Genomic DNA, 7,258 nt, shown 5'->3' with positions numbered 1-7,258 from the left:
TTTTTTTTTTTTTTTTTTCAGGCCTGTTCCATAAAATCTTCTGTATGACTCCACCTTTTCTTCTCCCACATTCCAGGGGATGATAACATACAGGGTAACCGTGGAAGCGCTGCAAGCCTTGTGTAGAAGATGCTGGAGCCTTTGTCCCTCTGGGTCCCTGCCTGACTACATGGAATAGAATTCTCTCCTGGCAGCCACTGGACTTCATGTGAGTGAGAAATAAGCTTTTATTGTGAGATGTTTGGAATTCGTATATTGGAGCAGCTAGCGTGGATTTCAAGGTACGGATTCCTGTATCATGTAAACGGCATACTGTTGTAAGAACTGAGGATGTGTGAACTGGGCTTAGAAGTTGAGTGGCGAGAAAGCTGGTATCACAGACAGAAAGCCTGGAGTTCTATCTCTTGCAGTGACAGTGTTTTTGGTAAAACTATTACCGTGAAAAGCTTGAAGTTAGATCTTGTGTCTGCTGTACCTCTTGTTCCAAAGTTCAAGATCAAAAAGCAGTGTGTTAGGAGCGTGTGTTGGTTTTTATTGGCTGCCATTATCAAGATATTGCAAGAATGAGATGAATTCAGGAAAGAACTGGCTGGGTTTGGAAGGAGAGACTGAAGGGAATGGAGGAAGTCCAGAACTCAAAGACTGTTGGGATCTGGAAAAATGTTACTGTGCCGGGCCCCAAACAGTAAAAAATAAGACAGAAATGTTTTGAGTAACAGAGACTCATTAAAAATCAGCCTTAGGTAAAACTTCTTTCTGTAATAGCCATCATTTGCATATCTAAAAACTCACCAATGTACTTTGCTAAATTTAAATAAATTGATTATTAACCTTGAGATACCTTTCATGGTTATAAAGAACTGCCAGAAGCTATGAAATTTGAATTTTGTGAATATGCCCTGTATCAAATTCTCAGCATCTCTAATCTGACTTGAGCAAACTACAGTGGTGGTTAGGGTTGAAAATGGTGACTTTTTCCCAGGTAACTAAAAAGATACATGAGTCATATACTCAGCTCACGAGCACCTCCCATGGTATTAGGGTGTGTGACCCAAATCGGTGTACAAAAGCAGAAGTAACACGGAGAGCAGAAGTAAAAGTAAAACACTGCAAACTGCCAGAAGGTGATAGAAAACGTTATAGGATTTCAGAAGAAGGTGAAACAACTGTCGGCTAGAACATTATGGAAGACAGATGTCAGGCGGAGCATTTGACCTGGGCTTCAGAGGACAGGCGGGACTTTGATGTCTATAAACAGTGGTAGACCAGGACGTTGGAGGTGAGTAGAAAGGCAGTGTTAAAGGCATGAAATGGGAACGCATCCTCTTGGGCTTACATGGATTTGGGTACGATTTAGAGATAAGCCAGGCCTTTGAGGACCTTGAATTTGACACTGAGAGTGCATTCTTTAGGCATTTGGTGAATGTGGGGACTTTCAAGTATTATCAGCAACACAGGCATGTGGTTAGAAGTAGGTAGTAGATGGTAACATCATTTGGAGGGGGAATACAATGAGCAAAGAAGACATGTTTGCAGATCATCACAATAGTCTTGGCAGTGGGAAGGCAAAAGGGTCAGATGTGTGATAGAAGAAATTAATAGGATCAGGGAAATGCCCAAATATAGGAGACAGCATAGGCTCAAAATGTAGAAAGAAAAATTGTAAGCCTTGATTTCTTGATCTGTTCTTACATTATGAAAATGTAAGAATGCATAGTATTTTGTAAGAATTTTGTGAAATCCAAAGTCCTGAACTAGTCATTATCTTTCTCAGTTAAAATAAGGAATGAAATGTTGAAACACATTTATAATCTATTGCACACAGTTACTGTAAATAAGGGTCTCCCAGGTGGCGCTAGTGGGAAAGAACCCTCCTGCCAATGCAGATGTAAGAGACGTGGGTTTGATCCCTGGGAAGATCCCCTGGAGGAGGGCATGGCAACACACTCAAGTATTCTTACCTGGAGAATTCCATGGACAGAGGAGCCTGGAGGGCTACAGTCCATGGGGTCCCACAGAGTCGGGCATGACTGAAGGGATTGTGCATGCACACGTGTGCCGTAAATGAGTCAGGTAGAGCAAACATGTCATAAGATCAAGATACTTTGCTCTCTCAGGATAAACATCTGAGTATACATCTTAGTAAAAAAAAAAACATCTATATGTTAAATGATGGTTAAGAAGAATCAGACTTGTAAATATAATATATCCAGTTAATGACTTGCATTTCTAAGTCATGGTTGCTGTAGGGAGTTATGATTATTTACTTTAATGTTATTAAAATATTCAAAAGAAAATCTCTTCCAACCACCACCAGTTTAGGGCTAGCAGGAGGCCTGGGAGGTGGACAGCCACAGATGCAGCCCCATCGCCAGAAACTGGAGCAGGCTGGCCACTGGCAGGTGAGGGACTCTGACCCATATTGTCATAGAACAGAGACCCCACACCAAGACTGTAAGACTTGGATTTGGAGATAGTCAGGAGAGGTCCTGAAGGAGGAATGGTGTGCAGATGAGAAATAAAACAATGATCAAACCACAATGGCCAGTATAACCTCAAAAGGAAAACTGGACTAGGGCATATATAAAGGAAATAGATACGTGATAAATGTAAATGCGGAAGTATTCAATGGAGTTTTGGTAGATTAAATCATAAGTAAGCTATTATCAATCAAATTCAGTGCTGATGAAAAAAACTAAAGCTATATTAATGAAAGTGAAGCAAAGCTGATGGACTAAAAAGACTTCAGTGGCTTAAAGAGCACAGGCATTTATTCCTCTTTCATGTTGATGCTACAAGGCTCCAGGTTTGCTGGCTGTTTCTTTCATTCACCCAGGGACCCAGGTCCTTCAATTACGTTGTTTCATTATTACTTAGGAAGTGGGTTTCAAACTTTAGTGCAACTCAAGAGTCACCTGCTGCGGCTGCTGCTGCTAAGTCGCTTCAGTCATGTCCGACTCTGTGCGACCCCATAGACGGCAGCCCACCAGGCTCCCCCGTCCCTGGGATTCTCCAGGCAAGAACACTGGAGTGGGTTGCCATTTCCTTCTCCAATGCATGAGAGTGAAAAGTGAAAGTGAAGTCACTCAGTCGTGTCCGACTCTTAGCGACTCCATGGATTGCATCCTAACAGGCTCCTCCGTCCATGGGATTTTCCAAGCAAGAGTACTGGAGTGGGGTGCCATTGCCTTCTTCGCGGGAGTCACCTAGACAGCCTTAAAAAATCCAGACTGCTGGCTCTCGCCCTCAGACTTTCTAGTTAGTTGATTTTGAGTGGGCCCTGAGAATTCCCCTTAAAAAAAGTTGCCCAGGTAATTACAGCACTACTGGTCTGGGATCCTACTTTCACTAGAACATCAGTACCATCTACATGGTGAAAAATGGGTCACTGTGGGTTCCAGGTGACAGAAAAAGAAAAAGAGGCTGTGTGATTTGTTTGATTACTATCTTAAGGTAAAAGAAATTTCACACATCAATTTCCTTCTCATATTGTCGGCAAGAATCTAGTCATTTAGATTCCCCCACTGTGTGTGTGTCTGACTGCAAGCCACACTGGAAAATATGATCTCTAGACAATGGCATGCTGGGAAAATCTCTCCCAATTCTTTATTTAGTGATATCACACTGGTGGCTTGAAATTGACCATAGTGTAACAACAGCACGGAGATGGCAAATGCTATGAATCACGGCTCCCCCAATACAGGGACCACGTTTTAAACATTTACCAACACTTTCTTGTCTATAGCTCAGCTGCTCCAGCCCCAGTTTCCACTCTTTTACTCTGGATGTAGGGAGAATAAATTTTGGTGGACAGTTATCAGCTTCTGCCACAATGATCAAGTAGGATTAATCCTAAGGATGCAAATATAGATAATATCTATTAAATAAATGATCTAAAAAGAAAAAATCTATTAAAGCAATGATTCAGTTAATGCATTGAATTACATATGATCATCTCAATGGGTCCATAAAATGTACTTGATCACATTTAACACACATGTATGACAAATCCAATGATCAAACGAGAACAAAAATCTAGATAATGTCTAGGATGGAAAACTTTCCCTCAACCTCTTATGTGAAGTTATAGAGAGCCTGTGAATTAAATCAACAAAAGTCAAATTAGCAAGAGAAAAGACAACGTTTATTCATGTAGGTAAATGGGAGCTCATGAAAAATGTGACTCAAAGAGGCAGATAGAATTTGGGGCTCATACACCATCCTAATTGAGGAAGGGGAAGGGTGCTTTTGGGAAAATAAGGGACTTTAAGGAAGATAAATGAAGCCTTAGGAAAACAGGTGGAAGATATGACAGTTTTAAAACAATTGCCTGTTCAGGTAATTTCTTACTCCAGTGCCAATGTCTCTAGTGATAGGAGTCAATTTTCTCTGATAGCTGTAAAAATCTATGATGTTTGTTCCTAATTCAAACAATAATATCCTAAACCAAGTGTGATAGTGACTAGAAGTATATATTCCCCCACCCCAAACATTAATATTTGTTTCTTGAACATGCAAATTAAAATTGACTTCTGAAAATTCTGGATTTGGATTTTTGATGCTAGCATCCTCTTTTCTAGGGACTGCTTGACTGATCAAGCACAGAAAAAAATGTCCTCAATAATTAGCTAATTGTGGCTCACGCAGGCACTTGCTGGGTAATTGAGACACTTCTCTCTCATTTCAAGGGTGAAACATGCTGACTGCGTTTCTAATGAGCCAATTAAAGGTACACACTCCTCAATGACCACTTTCAGCTCACTAGGAACTTTGTTTCCAAGTGTTGAATAAGAAACAAGCACAACCCAATCATTTCTAGGTTATCCCACTGTACTTTCTAATCCAGTTTGTTTTTAAAGTTCTCATTTAAATTCTACTGTAAGTAAGGAATTAAATATTTTTCAAAAATCAAGTCAAAAACCAAAATACAAACAAGTATTGCACTCCTGGATGGCAAACAAATATTTTAGTTTGGAAGAACCCAGTGACATTTGATGTGGACGAGCACCACTGTGTGTCTCACGTGCTCCCGGCCATGGCGTGCTGCAGGCACCAGCCAGAAGAACGTGTTCGCTTCCTCCTTTCCTCCTTCTCTCCCTCCCTCCCTCCATTCTTCCTTCCTCCCTTCCCACTTCCACCCCTCCACTGTCTCTCCTTTCTCTCTTTTAGCCTGTCTCCTCAGGCCCCTTTGTTGTTACTTGGTTGCTAGGTCATGTTTGACTCTGCAACCTCTCAGACCACTGCACGCCAGGCTTCCCTGTCCTTCACTATCTCCTGGAGTTTGCTCAAGCTCATGTCCATTGAATCAGTCAGTGATGCAATCCAACCATCTCATCCTCTGCCATCCTCTTCTTCTTTTGCCTTCAATCTTTCCCCAGCATCACGTCTTTTCCAATCAGTTGGCTCTTTGCATCAGGTGGCCAAAGTATTGGAACTTCAATGTCAACAACGGTCCTTCCAATGAATATTCAGGGTTGATTTCCTTTAGGATTGACTGGTTTAATCTCCTTACTCTCCAAGGGACTCTCAGGAGTCTTCTCCAGCAACACAATTTGAAAGCATGAATTCTTCAGTGCTTAACCTTCTTTATGGTCCAGTTCTCACATCTGTATATGACTACTGGAGGAACCATAGCTTTGAGTATATGGACCTTTGTCAGCAAAGTGATGTCTTTGCTTTTTAATATGCTGTCTAGGTTTGTTGTAGCCTTTCTTCCAAGGAGCAAGTGTCTTAATTTCATGGCTGCAGTCACCGTCCACAGTGATTTTGGAACCCAAGAAAATAAAATCTGTCACTGCTTCTACTTTTTCTCCTTTCTATTTGCCATAAAGTGATGGGACCAGATGCCATGATCTTAGTTTTTTGAATGTTGAGTTTTAAGTCAGCTTTTTCACTCTCCTCTTTCACCTTCATCAAGAGGTTCTTTAGCTCTTTGCTCTGTGCCTCTTTAACCCAAGGTATTTTCTTCAGAAGGCTCAACACACTTCTGTGAGTTTGTCTCTCACACTTAATCAATTCCTATGAATATATTAGGGGGCTTCCCAGGTGGCTCAGTGGTAAAGAATTCATGTGCAATGCAGGAGATGCAGGTTCGATTCCTGATCCAGGAAGATCCCCCTGGAGAAGGAAATGGCAACCCACTCCAGTATTCTTGCCTGGGAAATCCCATGAACAGAGGAGCCTGGTGAGCTACTACAGTCCATGGAGTCACAAAAGAGTGGGGCATGACTTAAGCGACTAAACAACAACAGATGGGTATATTGAAACATCAGCTTCAACAATGAAAGGTAGAACTGGCTTGTAGTTAGTGCTTACACCATATCAGCTGATAGGAAATAGAACTCAAAATAAAAAATAGAATAATGCTTTGCATTAGATTAGCTTGTCCCTGCTGTGTGCCCATTGGATTGGGTTTTCTTATTTGAAGTTTTGTGTAACGAGCAATATTTCTACAATGAGATTTATGTAAGCGCGAAGAGCACAAATCTAAGAGACACGATACCAGCTTATGCCACCATATAGCACCATGAAAGTAAGTAAATATGGCTTTCTACAGACTTCAGTGTTCTCATTATTCAAACAGAAATAACTTTCACACATTCCCTCATTTGTTAATTCTTTCTGTAAACATTTTTGAGCACTTAGTTGTAGCAGCCACTGTGCTTGGTCTGGAGATTGGTTGCTTCCGTAAGAAATGATCACTTTCCTTGGGAAGTTAGCGCAGGGCAGGGTCCTGAAAATGAAACATAATGGCCGATTGTAGAGAGTTCTCATAAAAATCAAATGAGATAATGGGTTGTAAGCACTGTGAAACAGATTAAACAAACAAACAAACCTTCTCTGCAAACATGAAGGGATGTTCTAATATTGACATCGTAGTTGTTACAACCTCAGGAGCAGGCAATGGCGCCCCACTCCAGTACTCTTGCCTGGAAAATCCCATGGACGGAGGAGCCTGGTGGGCTGCAGTCCATGGAGTCGCTGAGTCGGACACGACTGAGTGACTTCACTTTCACTTTTCACTTTCATGCATTGGAGAAGGAAATGGCAACCCACTCCAGTGTTCTTGCCTGGAGAATCCCAGGGATAGGGGAGCCTGGTGGGCTGCCGTCTATGGGGTTGCACAGAGTCGGACATGACTGAAGCGACTTAGAGCAGCAGCAGCAGGATGACAAATAGCTTATTGTATTTTATTTTTATCCGTGGATGTGTGGGCTAAGAGGAAGATTGTGAGTGGTTCAGGTAAGACCAGAGCATC

This window comes from Bison bison, unplaced genomic scaffold (assembly GCF_000754665.1).
Source record: "Bison bison bison isolate TAMUID 2011002044 unplaced genomic scaffold, Bison_UMD1.0 scf7180017864105, whole genome shotgun sequence".
Lineage (NCBI taxonomy): Eukaryota > Metazoa > Chordata > Mammalia > Artiodactyla > Bovidae > Bison > Bison bison.
This window is presented reverse-complemented; position numbering follows the sequence as displayed.